Consider the following 20,884-nt stretch of genomic DNA (forward strand, 5'->3'; position numbering starts at 1 on the left):
TTTGTTCATTGAAAGAACTTTCTACCAGTAGTCAGCAACAGAAAAGTCATTAATGTAATGTAAGTTTGTAATTTCAGTTTATTAAATTAATTGTATAATATGAATTCATAGATTTTATATCTATGTCCTATTAAATAAATAGCCTAATATGATATGTATAAGTCACTATCTATGATTATGTAGTTACATTTATAATGTATGTATGCAAGTGGCACATCAACAACGTCAATATTTAAAATAAAAAAAAAAGTTTGACACACCTGGGTAAAAAGGTTCGCCATCACTGACCTAGTCTATATACTAATGAATGAGTCATTATAAAAATTTTATACTAATTAAACTAATTAATAACGGTTAATTTTATGCAGTTATGATTTAATACTGCATCTTTACGTTTGTTTACATTTCTCTCAACAGTGAATTAACTTTTAGCAACTTGCATAGGTAAAGTTGATAAGGCTCTGTATTACTAAAACCTATTTAGGGTCTAGCTACTCACTGAGGAGACCTCAAAAAAGGTTGAAACCAGTCTGGGTAGTGACCCCACCCATAATGTATTGCAGTATACATCTTTTATTGAGATGTGCTTTACATTATGGGAAAATACTAAGAATAGTGATCAGAGCTTTACCCATCTTTACAATGAGTTGCCCTGGTGTTGTACCATCTTTAGACTTGAACTATGTTTCAGGCGCAAACTTAATTGTTTGCTTACTTGGGATTAGGAGTTAAATAACCAAGCTTATAAAATTACTTGGTAACCATAATATATATATATATATATATATATAATCATGCCAAATCTGTTATTAAACTTCATAAGAAAAGTGAAAAATTTCCAATAAATTGAGGAATGAAATGTGTACATCTCTCAAATTCTTTATATCTGTCTTAGAGGAAGTTTTTCATGAATTGAACTGGAAGAATGGATGATTTAAAATTAGAGGAGCAGGCAGGATTTAGATGGAAAGATTTTAACTCATCTATGTTTTATTGATGATATAGTATAGCTGAAGACTTGGGAAGAAAATTAAAAGAATTAACTCAGGTGTCCAGTCAAATTGAGTTGAAGATGAAGTTAAACAAAAGTAATGATGAATGACAGTTTAACACTAAAAAGAATTACACTGATAAGTGTAGATTCATATTCTTATCTGGGGGATGAGTCATAAAATTAGAAATAAAATAGAAGAAATAAAAAGGATACAGCTAGGTTTTGGATGGCTTTTGAACAGATGAAATATCTTCAAAGGTGATATTCCTGTTGATTGGCATTGATTGATGCTGTCTAGATTCTTTCTTCTGTTGAACAGGTGTTCAGTAATGATCTTTCTGCATCTTGCAGAATTTGTGACAGTAGCATACATATCATTTATAATTTTGTTTGCATCTAATCTTTGGTCTACAAGTAGTCTTTTTTGAAATCTTGTGGGAAAGAAATTTTTCACGATAAAGTGCTTATGTATCTTAGGAATGCAATTTATGATTTCAAAATTTTAATTTTAATTAGAAATCCACACCTGTGCTCTGTAGATTGTACAATAACATTATTTATATATATATATATACTGGGAGGGGCTCCCCCAAATTCTGGACTGGTAGGCCGGTTCTCCTTGAATTTTGAAGACTCAAAAGGGGGTTCTTCCCACCCCCAAAGTTCCAGACTGGCAGGCCAGTTCTCAAGGAGAACTGGCCTGCCAGTCCGGTTTCAAAATGTTTCAAAAAATGTGACATAAAAAGGCATATCATTTTATATATATAGGGTAGATATATATATATATATATTTATTTTTTTTTCTTCTTCTAGAGTTGAGTTAATAATTTGAATTTATTTGTTTGTAAATATATTTCACAGGCATGACACTAATTGATTTACAGTTTAAGCTGGGTTAGAAAACAAGTATAATAATTTCAAATTATAATGACATTGGTTTAAAATTATAATGTGATTGTTCAGGTGTATTTGTAATTTGTCCTTTGTGTAAATGTAAACTATCTGCAGGATATTACTTGTAGATTTCATAAGAAACAAAATTTCTGCATGTTTTACTGTAAATGATTAAAACCTTGTCAGGAAGATAAACATATTATTATTACAGGCTACTCCATTGATTCCTTAGACTCATCGAGGGAGGCCTTAAACATCATGCCATCCACAACAGACTCTGGCAACCTATTCCACTTAATCACCACTCTCTAAGCAAAAAATCTACTTCTAACACTGTTGCTCAGTTTCCAAAAATGGGCCCTAGTTCTCCCACCACCTTTACAGAACACCTGTTCTGTAAAATTTCCTCTGAGTTAATCTTGTAAAAACGCTTCAGTCATTTGTATGTCTCAATTTTATCACCCCTTTTTTGCCTATCAACCAGTTTCTGTAACCCACAAATCTTCAACCTGTTCTTGTAAGGTTCATTCCATAGGCCTGCTACCATCTTGGTCACTTGCCTCTGGATCCTCTTCCTCATTGCCAAGAAACTTTGGCGCCCAATCTGTGTGCACTAGTCAAGATGGGTCTTATCGAGGTTCGATAAAGAGGAACAATAACCTGCTTGTCAAAGTATTCTTCAGTAACCAAGTAATTTGATGAACTACTTTAGCCACTTTTGCTGTGCTCCCTATCCGATACAACTCCCAAATCTCTGGCTTTTTTTCTATTTCTAGAAGTATTTCTTCTAGAAACTGTACTTCTAGAAGTACAGTTCCACCAATGTAGTATACAGCTGGTAATCTTTTCACCCCAAAATGCATAACCTTACGCTTTGCCACATTAAACTGACATCCATTCCCCTTTGTCCAGACTGCCAGTCTGTCCAAATAATCCTGCAAAATTTTAACATAATCTGTATTAGCTATTGCTCTACCCAACTTTGCTTCTTTGTCAAACAATTGAACGTTCTTCTAAGATCCTTTCCTATATCGTTAATGTACAAATTAAACAGTAGCAGTCCAAGAAAAAAACCCTGCACCCACACCACTAGTCACAGGCCTTCTTTTGAACTCTACTCCTGAATAAATGACTCTCTACTATCTCTCCATCACCCACCCCGTTATCCACTTCACCAACCCTATATCCATCTCCATATGCTGCAGTTTACTGATTCCATGTGGTATCCTGTAAAAGGCTTTTTCAAAGCCCAGCAGTATCACTGTAAACCCATTACCTTTATCCAACTCAGCTGTCACTGTATTATAAAATGTGAGCAAGTTACTGAGGCATGCCTGTCACAAAATCATGTTGTCCTCTTTACAGTATCCCATTTTCATCTATATTCCTTCTTTTGGACTTCTTTTCTTCTTACCACACTGGTTACCCTTCTGGGCTGTGCTTGGTCACCTTTCTCCTTGAATTCCTTGAAATAAAAACAAATTTTTATTTTTTTTTGTAGCTTCAGCTTAATGATGATATTCATTCAGTCCACTTGATTTACTTTCCTGACTCTAGGTCAGTGATGGCAAACCTTTTTACCCAGGTGTGTGTGTCAAACATCTTTTTTTTTTAAATATTGACATTGTTGATATGCTACTTGCATACATGCATTATAAATTTAACTACTTAATCATGGATGGTGACTTATACATATCATATTAGGCTATTTATTTAATAGGATATTGATATACAATCTATGAATTCATATTATACAATTAATTTAATAAACTGAAATTACTGAAATTAGTTTTTTCATCAGAATACCAATATTTTTCAACATCCAAGGTGTGTCACTGAAACCCTCAAGTGTGTCAGTGCTGACATGCATGTCATAGGTTCGTCATCACTGCTCTAGGTTGATTCCTTCAAACATTCCTTAACCACTTTCCATGAACTATCAACATCCAACCCATGCAGTTTCACATGCCATGGCACTGATTCAAGCAATCTCCTATGCTTGTCATACTTACCAGCCCTGTAATTCCAAATATACTTCTGAACTGAAAATTCCACACAATTAGCAACCTCCCAGATCAAGACTATGTGATCACTTTCACCAATTGGCAGCAACATGGTCATATTGGTTATAGACAAATTCTCAGTTGCAGTTACTAGATCTAGCACTCTCAAACCCCCTTGTATATTTCCTTTCTCCAATGTGTCCTCTCCTCCTCCCAGTCTATGTTCCCACAGTTGAAATCCCCAATAATAATTACTCGTCCTCCACTCATTGAGCTTATTTGCCATTGCATACTATCCCCATCATCCTTTCCATTCTCTGGTCTATAGGAGCACGCAACTGTATATTTTGTTCTGCTGGCCTCTGTCTCACATCAGATAGCCTCAAATGTGGTATTTTCGCTTGACTGCAGTTGAACTTCTACTCTCTTTGGTTGCAGTTCATCGGCTATCATCAATATAACACTCCTCCCTCCATTCTTTTCTCTATATTCCCTGAATATCCCACTAACTATATCATCTTCTGTCAGCCATATCTCCCTAATGCCAATAACCTTTGGTGGGATGAACTAACCAATGCCAGAAACTCCTCCCCTTTGTTCTGAATGTTCCTGCATTAGTGTACATAAAGGGCAAAAAACTCTTAGACCCACCACTATCCTGAATGCTTTATACTATCCCATCTGGTTTGTTACCAGTGGTACAGGCATTTTATGCACATTCTTACTCAACTGTCTCACTTATATCTGCATATCCACTCAACAGCTTCCCCCTAAAAGCTCTAGTTTCCCTGATTTTGTACATCCACTTTCACTTTATTCAACAACACTTTTTTCCAAACTCTGAACATCAAATCCATTCAGATGCAAACCATCCTTCTTGTATAAGTCGTTTTGTCCATCAAACTCATCCACACATCTACAAACTCCACATTATTTCTCCTGCATAACCTATGCATTGTCATTTGCTATTATGCCTTCCTTCTTGGCTATACTCTCTCATACTGCAGCAAGAAATTCACTGTCTTAACTTTCTCACTCTTTTCTTTTGCTATGTTCAGTAATTCTTTCATATCCTCCCTCACACTATACTTTTCTCCTTTCAAATCATTCATTCCACCAATGTAGTATACAGCTGGTAATCTTTTCACCCCAAAATGCATAATCTTAGTAAGCCAAAACGATCAACTCTTTCACTTTACCCTTTTGCCCTGTAATAGCCTTACTTCTTCTTATTGTGCTATCTTCTATCGAAGGTCAGCGACCATCTTGGCAAACAAACTGCGCTCTTGTGTTAATCTGAGCAGTTGTGCACTGCTCTTTCCTGTCCACGTCTTGATGTTGTCAAACCATGATATTCTTTTTCTTCCTCTAGTTCCTTTGCCATCAGTTCTTCCTATCAAAACAGTTTGTAGAAGTTGGTATTTGCTGTTTCTCATGATGTGGCCAAGATATGATGTGTTTCGTTTCTTTATTATTTGTACAAGATGTTTAGCTTTGCCAATGGATAAGACATCTTCATTGGTAATTTTTTCTGTCCATGATATCTTTAGCATTCTTCTGTATAGCCACATCTCAAAGGCTTCGATTTTCTTGATGGTTGTCGCCTTCAATGTCCATGTTTCAACTCCATAGAGCAGAATAGACCACACGTAGCATTTCAGCATTCGGCATCTGACTTCCATGTTTAGGTCTTTATTGCAGAATAGTGTTCTCATTTTCATGAAGGACTGCCGTGCAACTTCAATCCTTGTCTTTATATCTATTTCTGGATCCCACCGTTCATTAAGCCAGCAACCGAGATATTTATATCTTGACACTTAATCAATAAGAGCCTGTGTAGCTCAGTGGATGTGGCGTTTGCACACCATCGCGCTAGGCCGCACGAAGGAAGTCTTGGTTTCGAGTCTAGTCGGCGACTAGAGGAAATTTTTCTAAGCCTTTTTTCGACCGGTTCCCGAGTTAGTCGATCTCTGGCACGGGCAAGCAGGTTTTTCCTCCCGGAAACTCGGGTTTTTCGTCCTGTAAACTCAAGAAAATCGACCGTAGAACCCACATTATTTCAGACATTAAATATATTGTGTTAGGGTTAGTCACCACGAGATGGCGGCACATTTGAGCCGTCTCTCTTCACTGCGTACCGCTTAATTAGTGATAGGCTTGGGCCATCTGTCTCTGATTGGGTACCAGTGGAGATTGAACTGCCCACTCAGTCTCCAAAAGTTAGATAGGGCTAAATGGCCTCGCCTACTCCCGTATATACGGGAATAAAAAGGCGTTAGCTGATTTTTTTTTTTTTTTTTTTTTTTTTTTTTTTTTCACTTAATCAATATTTTTCCCATTGAGTTTCATTTCCTCATCAGTTTCATTGATGAGGCTGGATATTTGCTGATGATCATGTATTTTGTCTTGTTGATGTTTATATTTATTCCCATTCTTTGGCTTTCTATGTCAATGAGTTTTTGGAGATCCATAATATTATCTGCAATTAGCATGGTGTCATCTGCATATCGTAGGTTGTTAACAGTCTTTCCATTTATTGTGATTCCCTCTGGACATTCTTCCAATGCTTTTTTAAAGATTACCTCTGCATATATGTTGAACAGGAGTGGTGAGAGTACACATCCTTGTCTCACTCCTCTTTTGATGTTAATATCACTGGTGGTAATGATGTCTAATTGAACGGTAGCTGACTGATTCCAATACAGATTTGTTATTAGTCTTATGTCTTGTTCGTCTAACCTTATTTGTTGAAGGACTTCTATTAAGTTAGTGTGTCTGACTTTTGTCGAATGCTTTTTCAAAATCTATGAAACACATAAAGACAGATTTCTGTTTTTCTATGCATTTTTGTATCAATATTTGGGTAGTACAGAAAAGGGCCTCTCTAGTACCAAAACCATCCCGAAAGCTGAATTGTGTTTCACTTAGAGTTCCTTCACTTTTTCTATAAATACGATTCTGAATTACTTTCAAAAATATTTTTAATGTTTGGCTCATTAGACTAATCAGTCGGAAGTCACCACAAGAATTCGCTTTGGGTTTCATCACTTTCATATATTTTATTAAATAGTTTTTCAAGAAGTTTGATGTTATCTGGTTCTATTAATTTTAAAAATTCTGTTTGCACACCAATCTGGTCCACTGGCTTTTCCTGTTTTACTTGTTTGTATAGCATTGTCTATTTCGCATTTCATGATTGCTGGTCCTTGAATGTTATCTTTTATATTTATAGGCTTCTGTCTAGTATCATTGAAAGTTCTGTTACATATTTTATCCAAATCTGTGCTTTATTCTCTTCTTCTAGAACTATTTTTCCATTTTCGTCTCTTAGAGACACTTTGCTTTTTCCTCAGTTTTCCAGAAATTTCGTTGATTTTCTTATACAGATTGAAATTATCATGTTTCTTCTGAAGCAGTTCAATTTCAGTACATAAATTTTTCATCCAATTTTCCTTGGCTTCTTTTATTTTTTTCTTGATGATGTTATGTGTTTCTGTATACCTGGCAAGGTCTTTGCTTTTGTACATTCTTCTTGTATCAATAAGAGAAAGAATCTCATCTGTCATCCATTTCTGTTGTTTTATATTATTCACATAACCTACTTCTTCAATACTTGTTGTTACGATGGCATTCTTTAAGCTATTCCAAAGAGATTCCACACTTTTATTTTCTTCTATGTTAATCTGTTGTAATCGCAGGTTAAGCTGTGTCTTGGCACTTTTATTTATGTTCGGGTCTTTCAGTTTTTCTACATCAATTTTCTTTTTCTTCTTTTGTGATTTTTTAGCTGATTTTAATCTAAGACGTACTTCTGCAACTATGGGATTGTGATCTGATGAGATATCTGCTCCAGGATAAGTCTTTGCACTCTTTATACTACTGTGGAATCTTTTATTTATCAGTATATAATCAATTTGATTTCTGACAATGTTATGTTGGTTATCTTGAGGCGATTTCCAAGTGTACAGTCTTCTGGGTGGAAGTTTAAACCAGGTATTTGCTATTGTTAGATCTTCTTCCTGACAGAACTGGACTAGGCGATCTCCTCTGTCATTTCTGGTGCCTAAGCCCTGTTCGCCAACAATTTCTCCATCACCCCCTCTTCCCACTTTTGCATTGAAGTCACCCATCACTATGTTTATATCATGTTTCTTTGTTAGGTTTTTAATCTCTTTTAGGTGTTCATAAAACTCTTCAACATCTTCACTTTTGTCAACTGTGGGTGCATATAATAGCCTCACTAACATCATTAATTTTTGACCTGGGATTTTTGTGTATTAGAGAATACCCAAAAAAACTGAACACTTCCTAACAACAGTTGATTTTGAAGTGTGTAACATTAATATTATAACAAAAACAGATTAGTCATGTCATTTTGTACAGGAAGCATGAACTGTTCATTTGTGCACCAAGTCTTTAGATGGTTATTGGTATAGTTTGAGATCTTGTAGGTTGCAAAGATATATCGGAGACATTCCAAACGTTAACAAAGAATGAGGCTCTGGTTCCTGTTAAAGGTGCCATGTGATCTTTACACCTCCAAGGATTCCCTGAATATCTTTGAAATGTCATCTAGATAAGGCATTGAGACAGAAGGCCAATCTGGTTCATGATGTTCTGAGAAAATGTGTACAGTGAGGCCACTTTTTTCTTTTTATGTTGAACATTATCTCTGTTTTTTTTTTTTTTAATGTTACATGTTTTAAAAACAACTATTGTTAGAAGTTTTAGATTTTTTTGCAATATCTCTAATATGTTTATCTTCCTGATAAAGCTGTTAGTTGGTTATAGCAAAACACATATAAGTTTTGTTTCTTACTATACCAAATCTACAAGTAAAATCTTGCAAATATATGTTGTATAATCTACTGTCCTTTTAGTTGTTTCGGTTGCCATAGGTGTGTGTTTCCAAAAACTTTCCCATAAGATTTAAAATGCTTTATTACTTGCTTGTAGTTCACCAGTAAATTTAACTAATATGATTAGAGCAAGACAGATGCCATCCTATAGGAACAATTATAAAGTGATAGTATAAAAAAAACCAAAAAAAAAAAAAAACCATATTAATGATTTTAATAGAGGCGGGGGGGGGGGTGTCATCTTTTCTCCCACAATGACGAATCGGCTTGAGAGAGGATTGGCAATAACTCATCTAACTAGTGTGAACATCATCGTTGATGTTATCACTCTTGCCGTTCAAAAGAGGGAAGTTAGCCAGCCTCTGTCTTTACCCAGCCTACACTGCTCTGCTTCAGAATATGTCCGAGTGACCAAGTAAGTTCTATAGGCAGCTGTCTCCACCCTGAGGGATAGCAGATCAATACATCATTGAAATATGCAAATGATATTGTAGTAATAGCAAACAACAAAAAAGAATTAGAAGAGATGATATATGAATTAAATACAAGGGTGGTCTGAAAAGTTCTCGGCCTAACAATGAAAAAACAAATTTATAATTTCAAAATTACTTTTATTTTTCAACATAATCTCCCTTAAGACTAATACATTTATTCCAGTGATGCTCCAGCACTATTATCCTGTCCCTGTAGTGGTTCTCAGTATGATCTGCAAAATACCCCTCTACAGCTGCAATCACCTCTTGATTTGAAGAAAAACAATGACCAGTGAGGAAGAGTTTTAGTTTTGGGAAGAGATAAAATTCAGAGGGAGCCAAATCTGGGGAATAGGGTGGATGTTCCAACAATTCATAGTGCAGATCCCTTAATTTTCCCATTGCCAAAACACATTTGTGGGGAGGTGTATTGATCTGATGAGAGATGATTTTTTTCTTCTGCAAACTGGGTCTTTTCTCTCGAATTTTTTCATCTAGTCTGGTTAAAAGATCGGAATAATATTCCCCGATTATTGTTTTACCATTTTCAAGATAATAAACAGAATGTCTTTAGCATCCGAAAACACTGATGGCAAGACCTTTCCTGCTGATGTAACCGACTTTCTCTTCTTTGGCTCTAATCAACCAGCTTCTGTCCACTGTTTTGACTGCTGTTTGGATTTTGGTGTGTAATGGTGAATCCAAGTCTCATCCATAGTAATAAATTGACACACAAAATCAGTTTTATTCTTGTTAAAACACTCCAAGCACTGTTCAGATTTCATGCGAGTATGGTTTTGATCTGCTGTGAGCAAGCGCGGCACCCATATTGCTCAAAGCTTTTTCATTTGCAATTCTTCGTGCAAAATATATCCTACACATTCTTTTGAAATGCCTATAGTCTCAGCAATTTTGTGCACTCTGACTCGCCGGTCATCCAATACCATATCATGCACTTGATCAATGATTTCTGGTGTTGTTACATTTTTTGGATGTCCTTCACGTGGTCATCATCAAGGCTGGTACGACCATGTTTAAACTCGACAGCCCATTTCTTAATTGTCGAAAACAAAGGAGAAGAGTGCCCATCAACTTTTATGAACTTCAAGTGAATTTCTTTTGGCATTAAACCTTTTACAAAGAATTTTATAACCGCACAATATTCCATTTTATCCATTTCAAGGGATACAGGCAGCTCTTTTGCTTCAGACAGCTGTATAAAACAAACTACTTGATAGAATTACTTGCAATTTCACATGGATGCTTATGACAGATGTACCAACTTAGAAAAAAAAATCTTGTCGATAGTGTTGCCATTTATGGTCAAGGCTGAAAACTTTTCAGACCATCTTTGTACAGTATCAAATAAAGCAAGATTATGCATAAACTACAAAAATACTAAAATAATGACAAATATTGAAGGAAACCAGATAATAGGAAATAATAAGACAGTAACAAAATAGAGCAAGTACAAGAATGGTTATACCTAGGAAGAACTTTTATATTAGCAAAAAGAAGCATCAATCAGAAATAAAGAGAAGAATTAACCAGACTTAGGTGACTTTTGTTAAACTGAAAATATTCCTGTGCAATAAAAAAAAAAATAGAGCCAAACTTTTCAACTGGTGTATCATCCTGGTTATGATTTATGGATCAGAGAAGTGGCCAGTAACCAAATTCTGAACAGAATGAGGAAAACTGAACGTAGAATGGAAAGAGCTATTCTAAACATCAGACTGCAAGACAAAATAAGCAATGGCAATATAAGAAAAATTTCTGTTAAGAAAATTATTGCATGGGTGAAAAGTGCTAGATGGACAATGGCAGTCACCCAGTGGCATCCATATGAAGGAAGACGAATGCCTGGTCAACCAGATGAAAGAATGATCTAGTGGAGATGGCTGGAGAATGCTGGCATACGAAAGCCTTCAACAGAGAAAGGTGAAAACAAATGGAGGAGGCCTATAACTTGAAATGGTTATATAAAGGACTTAGAAGTTAAAAAAATCAATTTTTATGAAGATATTTTCATTATAAAACTAATTTTCCAGTTATAGTTGTCTATCTTCTTGAAGAAATTTTTATTGCTTTTCTGTAGCAAAATATAAGCAAGAAGCAAGTATGTGCCTGCATTGTTAGAGTGGATAGCATTCTCTCCCCAACTAACACCCTGTGAGTTTGAATCTTGCCATAGGCTTGGATGTTGTAATTGTCTCATATTGATCTATCTATATGTTCACTGGTCATCCACAGATGCGATATGGTCACTCCGATGCTCGGTGATGTGCTACTAGGCCTCACCATGTAGTCCTGTTGTTTGCTTTGCTGGAGGCATCAACTCTCTGAAGATTAGTCGCTCCACACACACCATCCATCCATCTCATTGATGGATGGGGTGTGTGTGTGGAACCATGTGTTCATACTGATAGATGAATTTTATCATGTTAAGCAAAACCAGCACTGTTTATTGAAAGCTTAAAAAAAAGTTCTGTGCTTGGTTGGTTTGTGTTTAAAGTAAGGTTCCCAGATAGGCTCACCCTTTCTTATATTTTATTATTATTACATGACACCTCCAGGTAGTCCAAAGACTCATCGAGGGAGGGCACCTACAACTGTCTCCACTACTCATTTCACTGACTACAGTGAACTGCATCACATACACCAATGCCATCTACTGCCAACCACCACCACCACTTTCACAGACAATCGTAAACATGTCCATGGCAGGATTAGAACCACCTTTTGACTGGAGAGTGGATACACTCGACCAACAGCGAAAGATAAGTAATAAAATATTCCCTTAAAAAAAAAAAAATCATGGCACCTTTGTAAATAGCCAATCAACAATGACTTGTTTATTTTTCACATTTAAAAGGGTACTATAAATTAAGAACCATGATTATTATTATTGTATGGGTACCTCCATTGGAATCCAAAGACTCATCACAGGAGACCCAATCTATCATACTTCTCCTTGAACCCCTTAACAGACAAAGCAGTCACAACTGACTCTGGCAACCCATTCCACTCATTCACTATTCTCTAAGCAAAAAACACTATACAGTGGTATCTTGCTAATCTGAACTAATAAAAACCGTGCTCGTTTGGATTAGAGAATTTACCCCCAAGAGACAACGATAACTAGCGTTTAAGACAAAAATAATCAGATTCTAATGATACGTCAATTTAATTCTGTAAATAAATGAAGTAATTAATAGAAAAAAAAGCTACTGTACTGTAATGTAAAAATTTAGTTTGTATGTACTGTATTGTTGAGGATTCTGATTTAATAAAATTGCATAGTTCAGTACATAATTTAATTTGCGTAAAAAATATCACTTTCTTGTACAGAACACAAAAATAAGTTTCACAAAATAACACAAAGTTTTTTTTATTTCTTTGTAAAAAAGTCACCGATTTTCTTTTGCTTCTTGGAAGCTAAACTTTTTTTGAATGCTTCTTCTCGGAGCTGCATTAGCAACAAAATTTTGTGGAATGGCATATCATTCTGCTTAGCCCATTCTATACACATATTGAAACTGTCAACTGCCTCTCCGTGTTTTACTTTTTTTTCTTCGAGTTCTTCATCGTCATCATCATCTTCTAATTCATTCTGTAGCGTCATATTTATAATTTCAGCATCTGATTTGATTTCGAATTCACTTTCGGTTCTACCTGTAATCCATTCCTTAACATCTGTTTGTGAAATATGAACATCTGGATTTATATTTTTAACTAAATTACTCACGTTTTGAATTTCTTCTATTTTTGTGTATCACCATAGTTATCTTGGTAAATTCTAGAAGGCCACAGATTTTTCCATGATGCTCGAATTGCTTCAGGTTCGACGGCTTCCCAAGTAGCAGCAACTGAGAATGCTACATCTTTCAAATTTATATTTTTTATCAATGTGGTAACATCATAATTTTGGGAAATTACATTTAAAAGCAGGTTTTTACGATATTTTAATTTAATGGATTGTATTATGTTTTGATCCATTGGTTACAACATTGGAGTACAGTTTGGAGGCAAAAACATAACCGTAAAATTTCCATCCTTACTAATCAATTCATCTGCCGGAGGATGTCCAGGACAGTTATCCAATAATAAAAGTGCTTTCTGTTCCAAATTCTGGGATTTTGAATAAGTTTTAACAGACGGTACAAAATTGTTGTGAAACCAGTTTGAAAAAAGTTCGATGTTCATCCATCCTTTACGTTGACTTCGGTACAAAACCAGAAGGCAGCAGTTCTTAAATGGTCTTGGGTTTCTTGATTTTCCAATCATAAGTAACTTTAATTTATGTTTTCCTGAGGCATTTGCATAAGGCATTATCGTGACACGCTCTTTGTACATTTTTCGACCAGGTGCTGAGGCTTCATTTCTGTGAACTAGAGTTTTCTCTGGTAACGACCTCCAACAAAGACCACTTTCGTCTGCATTATAAATTTGATCATCGGTTAAATTTAATTCAAGAATTTTTTCTAAAAAAGCTTTTTGGAATGGTTCTATGGCGAAAAAGTCACTAGACAGTTTTTCCCCTGATATTGATAGATACCGAATACCGTGGCGTGTCCTAAATTTTTTTAGCCAACCATCACTTTCTTTGAATTTCTGATCCGGGTAAATTTGTGAATGGAAATGCTTAGCTTTCTGTTTTAAAATGTCTCCGGAGATGGGGAGTATGATGACTTCTTTCTTGATGAAACCACGTGTAAACAGCAGAATCAAGTAAAGAAAAATCACTTGTTTTCAGAGTTTGTCTCTTGCTTGGTCCTTCTTCTGTGGTTTAAACATAAGTTAAAATCCTATCTTTGTTTTTTTTTTATGTCACTAATTGTAGATTTGCCGGCATTGTATTTAGTAGCAAGTTGTATGGCTGCTTCACCCTTTTCCAGACACTGAATTATTTTACACTTATCCGACAATGATAATGTTACTTGTTTTCTTTTGTTAGGCTTCGACCCAGTAGCCATTTAACGAAATAAATTTTAGTGTTAAAAACAGTAAAATAAAAAATGAAGTTAATAAACAAAACTGTCACTTTTAAAATTTATCTGAAAAATATAATCACTTACTAAAACAATCGATAATGATTCACTGAAAACTTACGAAAACACAAAACAATAAATGACAACTCAGACAACGTTTCATTTCAATAACCAAAGAAAAACTGAGTGTTATATACAACCAGGCTTTAGGCTAAGTCGTTGTTATTGAAGGAACGTAAAGATAAACAAACACTGTGCAATAGTGGTGACTAATCAGTTCACTAGGACAGTGGTGATACATGCCGACAATACGGTACGTAATGTACAGTATAATAAAGCAAACGTGAACACACAATAAATCAAAATAGGTCTACAGTATAACCGTACAATCGACAGTATGAAAAAAATACTGTACTGTAATAATAATAATTATTAAATAAAAATAATACTACATAAAATAATAATACGTAATAAATAAAACTTTTTTTTTCTTTCAAACTGCAGTTTGGATTACTGGAGGGTTTGGACTAAAGAGGTTCGGATTAGCGAGATACCACTGTACTTGATGACCCACATACCTTCATAGTAGTGTTCTATGCTATCTCTCTAAAAAGCCTTAGCAAAATCTAAAAGTATCATGGTGTGTCCATTTCTCTTTTTTGATTCAGCAGTAGCATTATTATGTGATCTTCCCTTTGTAAACCCATGCCATTCATTGCAAAGTATAGATTCTCTCTCCTCATTTCTGCATATGAACTATTACTAACTTTTTCAAAGTCTTCACTATTCTAGAGATACTGATAGGTAAGTAGTTGGACACATCAAACTTTTCACCACCCTTGTGCAATGGGATTATCATTCATTCTTTCCACTCCTGTGAAATCTTTCCTGTTCTCTGAGGCTTCAATTATATAGTCTGGTTGAAGGAATAGCCACTTCGGCTGAATCCTCTTTTAGCATCAACGCTGATATCCCATCAGCCCATATTGCCAAATTCTTATTCAGTTTGTGCAACAGCTCTAGTCCCCACCCCCCCACACATCTGAGTTTTTTCATCCAGTGAAGAGTTTTTTTTTTATGGGGAAACCTGTAGAGAGAATTAATTACCCTATAGTACACTAGAATTGTGGATAGTAGTGAGCTCAGTGTTACATAAGTTGACCATATTTTGAGTTTTCCAAATTGGGACGCTTCTATACAAAACAATAACATGTATGACAAATATATTAATATTGACTTTTAGCTTTAAATTGTTTAATTGGCATCAAAATAATTGTACATTTAAGCACGGTTCTTCCAGGAAAAGCAAACCAAACAGGTTTACTGTTAACTTTAAAAAAAATTAAAAGTATTTTATTAATTATGTATGTTTTTTGGAATAAAACTGTTAAACTTTAAAAATAGTTTTTAGTCTATGAATGTTGATGAGATTAATGATTATTTTAAACAATGTTCGTAATTTTTTTATCCATTGCCTTTATTCCTTCTGAGCTCTAGTATACCACTTGTATTTATCACTTGAGTGAACCTTCTTTAAAAATTGTGTGTTGTTTTTTATTTTGTCGTAGAACTGTGTGCATAAACTAAAGCAAAACACTCTCGGCACATGTCAAGTTCACGTTGTGAACAGCATTTGAATCACTACTAGAATGGACGAGCAGCATTGTAAACATGCATGACGCTATATCATGGATATGTGATTTGCACGCCTGTATAGATACTGCGTGCGCACAGTTTCATAGTTAGTAGTGGTCTAGCCACAATTGAAGTGGCCTTGATGCAGATCGATTACACATATTCTAGAGTTTAGCGTAGCATTGCTATTTTTACTTCCTTCCCATTCATGATAATGTACAATAGCAATAGTAATAATATGTAATATTATGTTTTCCTGGGACATTTCACAAATCGGCCCGGACAGGACCTTCAAACCGGGACCATCCTGGTCAAATTGGGACATATGGTCAGCCTAGTGTGATAAATGCAAGTTGGTAGCTTTTAGCAAAATGAGCACTAATTAGCTTGAACAATCACTTCTGCATTTATCACATGCCTACCATCTACATTCAGTAGAGTTATTCTTTGATGCTCATTCTTTCTTATACTTGGAACATAACAATAAAATTCTTTTTGGTTGTCTTTAGCATGTAGAGAGAGTTTCTTTCCATACTCAGACTTAGCTTTCCATACAACAGTTGTAACTCTTCTGTCCTGCTCCTTATAATTTTCATAACTGACATCATCCTTAACCACGTGGTATTCCTTCCACATAATCTCTTTCTTGCAAATCTCTTGTTTAATAAGATTATACATACATTTTACTCCTATACTATTTATTTTTTGAACATTAGGGAACATTCTGATATTGCATGATTTAAGTATTTTTAAATGCATTCTATACACTGCCAATATCCTTCCATCTAGCAAACAATGGACAGAATATAGCATACTCATCAGTTGGTCATAATTTCTTGCTTTGTAGTTCAGCATGCAACCTTTTCTGAATGGAACATCCATAAATTAACTGCTTCCCAGGTCAGTGTAGTGTGATCACTATCACCAACCAGAGGCAGAACTCCCTCTGTCATTATAATTGGATTTATTTATACTCTATAATAAATTCCATACATGTCATCAGGATTCCTTAACTAAATTGAATTACTGCTATAAGAAATTGAGCATGAAAATCATCAATAAAAATTCAGCTGCATGCTGAATGGGAAACTACAGAACAAGTAAAATTGAACAATTTCCTCTATTTAGATGCAATTTTTAGTTAAGATGTTAAATTAAATCTGGAAATAGACAACACAGCAAAGCTGGTCATGGTAAGTCAGCTGCGAGAAGTGGACAAGGGCTACTGCATCAAGGGTGGGTGCGGTTAAAGAAGCGAGCCCAGCAAGTGGAGAGAATGTTGCAAGTGGAAACATTGAATGTTGGAAGCATGACTGGAAGGGGGAAGAGAGATGGCAGACATGATGAGGAAGAGGAAGTTGGACATTTTATGTGTGCAGGAGACAAGGTGGAAAGGGGAAATGGCAAAGGAACTAGGAGACGGGTATAAATTGTTCTACTCTGAAGCGAATAAAGAGGGAAGAAATGGTGTCAAAATTGTGGTGTGTGGCAGAATGAAGGGCGAAGTACTGGAAGTGGGTAGGAGGAATGATCATGCGAATGAAACTGGGTCTTGGAGAAGAGCAACTGGTCATCTTATGTGTATATGTCCCACAAGTTGGCTGTATAGCAGAAGAGAAAGATGAATTCTGGAACATGCTAGATGAAGAAATGAGGGAACTGGAAGAAAACAAGATGGTGATTGTCGGAGGAGACTTGAACGAACATACAGGGAGACAGAATAGGGACTGTGAAAGGGTGCATTGATGGCCATGGAGTGGGAAGGATGAACCAGGAAGGAGAGAGGATTTTGGACTTCGCAGTAGCGTTTGATCTGGCAATTGTGAACTCCTTTTTCTGTAAGAGGGAAGAACATTTGATAACATTTAGACGTGGCAACAACAATTCACAGATTGACTACATTTTGACTAGAAGAAAACATCTTAAGGCAGTAACAAATTGTAAGGTAATCCCAACAGATCAAGTGGCACAGCAATACTGGCTGCTCTGCACAGACTTTAAAATAAGATCGAAGATAAGAACCTTTGGAAGCCATGGGAGGAATTAAGTGGTTTCGCTTAAAAGAAGAGAGTGTGAGGAACCATTTTAGGGAGAAGGTGTTAGAGAGGATTTCGGATGGACTAGAAAGTGTACAAGATTGGTGGAGACATAATTTGAAAGCAGTTCTAAGCTGTGCAATTGAGGTGCTTGGTGAAACATCCAGAAAGATTAGAAAGCAGAAGGAGGGTTGGTGGTGGAATAATAATGTAGAAGAAGCAGTGATGGCTAAGAGGAAGGCAAAGCAGAAGTAGGACGAGTCAGGAGTGGAAGAGGACAGAGAGGAGTGCAGAAAGAAAAAGCTAGAAGCCAAGGGAGTTGTTGTACAGGCAAAGGCCATGGCATATCAAGACCTTTATGATCAGTTAGAAACAAAGGAAGGAGAGAAAGATTTATCGATTGGCAAAATGTAGAAATAAGGCATCAAAGGACATCTTACATATGAGGCAGATCAAAGACTGGAGGAAGGGTATTAAGGAGGGATGTGGATATAAGAAACAGATGGAGAATATACTTTGAAGGGTGCTTTTGAATGAAGAAAATGCAAGGACTAACAGAGAAGATGGGGAGCCTTATGAGGTGATGGTGCAGAACATTAGTAGAGTGGAAGTGAAGGAGGCTATAAAGAGATGAAGAATGGAAAATCGGTGGGCCCTGACAGGGTCCCAGTGGAGGCATGGAAGGCGCTGGGGGGGAAGAGGGAATTGACCTGCTGTGGGACCTGTTAATAAAAGTTTATAAAGGAAAATATACCCTAGGAATGGAGGGTAAGTACTCTTGTTCTCATCTATAAGAGTAAAGGGGATGCACAAGACTAAGAATTACAGAGGAATAAAGTTGATGTCTCACACAATGAAAATCCTAGAGAGGGTTCTTGATGAAAGACTGAGGAAGGAGGTGGAGATTGCAAAGGAGCAATTTGGCTTCATGCCTGGTCGAATGATGACAGATACTGTCTTTGGGTTATGGCAGATGATGGAAAAGTTTCAAGAGAAGCAAAGGGAACTACATCTGGTATTTATTGATCTGGAGAAAGCGTATGATAAGAGTGCAAAAGGCAAGAAGTCTGGAGGTGTCTGAGGGAGAAGAAGGTACCGGAGAAATATGTCAGGTTGGTGCAGGAGATGTACAGAAATGTGACAACAAGAGTTCGGACCTGTTTGGGAGAGACAGAAAGTTTTCCAATGACAGTTGGCTTGCATCAAGGGTCAGCATTAAGTCTGTTCCTGTTTAATATTGTGATGGAGGAGACGTGCCTTGGACTATGTTGTATGCAGATGACATCGTGCTGTGTGCAGAATCAACAGAAGTGGCAGCTAAATTGGAAAGTTGGAGGAAGGTATTGGAAGAGATGAGACTGAGCAGAAGTAAGACAGAATATATGTGTTGTAAAGTGGATGGCAGCCAGGAGACAGATCTGGAGCTGGAAGGAAATGCCATCAGGAAGGTCAGTGACTTTAGATACTTAGGTTCAACAATGAAAGGTGAGGCTGAGAAGGAAGTGGGATGCAGGATACAAGCAGGGTGGAGGAAATGGAGAGAGATGGCTGGAGTGCTATGCGATAAGAGGGTGCCGATCAATCTAAAAGTCAAAACCTACAGGACATTGGTGAGACCAGCTATGATGTATGCTATGGAAACCATGGCCCTGAGGAAAAATAACAGCAGGATGGAGGTATCGGAGATGAGAATGCTTAGGTGGATGTTTGGTTTGACCAGAAAGGATTGTCTGAGAATTGACTATGTAAGGGGAAATGTGAAAGTTACGAACTTAGGAGCAAAGATACAGGAGGCAAGGTTGAGATGGTTTGGTCATGTGATGAGGAGGGAGAAAGAGTATGGGGAAGAAAAGTCGTGCAGATGGATATGCAGGGGAGGAGGAAGTGTAGGTAGCCAAAGAAGAGATGGTGGAGGAGGACTTGAGGATGAAGAACTTGGATGTGGCTACAGCCCAAGACAGGAGGTTGTGGAGGAGACTCCACAACCTCTTGCCTTATTACGTGACCCCCCCCCCTCAAGGACTCATCATGGGACCTATAATTAGAAACCTATGTACAAGACAGTTCTCTGCCCAATTTTAACTTATGGATTTGAGATTTCAGTTAGAATACCGTACACCCCTTGAGGGTGCATATCAGGAATTTGATGATGATAAAACATCTGATGAAAGACTAGAGCTCAAAGATAAAAGTTGAGAAAAATTAAGGGAATTAAGAGATTACAATAATAGCTGAACCAATGAAGATATTATAAAGAATTTTACTTTTTTTCTTTTTTTCTTTTTTAACCACTCCTACACATTAGAGGCTGCAAAATCTATATTAAATCACTGTTGTGTGGGCATTGATGTATTCATTTCTGAGGTAACCATACTAGTTTATTATGTTCTAATATTTTCAAGAACTCGTTAACATTTGGTTGTAGCTTATTAGTGCCGAACATGAATACAGTAAATTTCCTTTCACAATACAGTAAACCCTCGATTTAATGGACTAATAGGTGCTAAGGTGTCTGTTAAATCGCAAATTTTTTAAAATAAAAATATCTGTAACATTATACTGCAATTTTATCTATATTAGCACTGTAATGACAAAATTGTTTTACACACAATTTTCACTTTTAGATAAGTTAATGTTCGATGTTCAGGCTCTTGGTTTAGGTAATCCTGCTTTGAAAAAATTCGTTTTTTTTTTTTTTTTTGAACTTTTGAATTCCTTTTTTTTTTTTATAATTAACTCCCTAAGATTACAAAAATGTGTGTAATAAAACTGCCGCAGAAAGTCATGCCACTTGACAAAAGAAACCAATTTCAGTGCAATTGGTGTGATCATGTCCTAATCGTTTGCCAAACATGTTTTATGAGCAGCGACTCATTTATGTCTGCTAAATTACTAGTGTTTTTCCAACATATGATGGCCTATTCACCAAAATTTGTTAAAAATAACAGGAAATTAATAACAAAAAATAACCTGTTAATTTAATTATAAGCAAATCTTGG

At 36.1% G+C, this 20,884-nt stretch overlaps 1 protein-coding gene across 1 annotated transcript in view; it reads left to right on the forward strand.

The window, feature by feature from the left end:
- The window catches only part of LOC150106484 (golgin subfamily A member 7), a 174,310-nt gene that overhangs the window by 89,741 nt on the left and 63,685 nt on the right, over positions 1-20,884 (forward strand). The gene's annotated exons all lie outside the window — the stretch shown is intronic.

This window comes from Typopeltis vanoorti, chromosome 5, assembly GCF_054136105.1.
Source record: "Typopeltis vanoorti isolate ZY-2024b chromosome 5, IOZ_Tvanoo_1.0, whole genome shotgun sequence".
Lineage (NCBI taxonomy): Eukaryota > Metazoa > Arthropoda > Arachnida > Uropygi > Thelyphonidae > Typopeltis > Typopeltis vanoorti.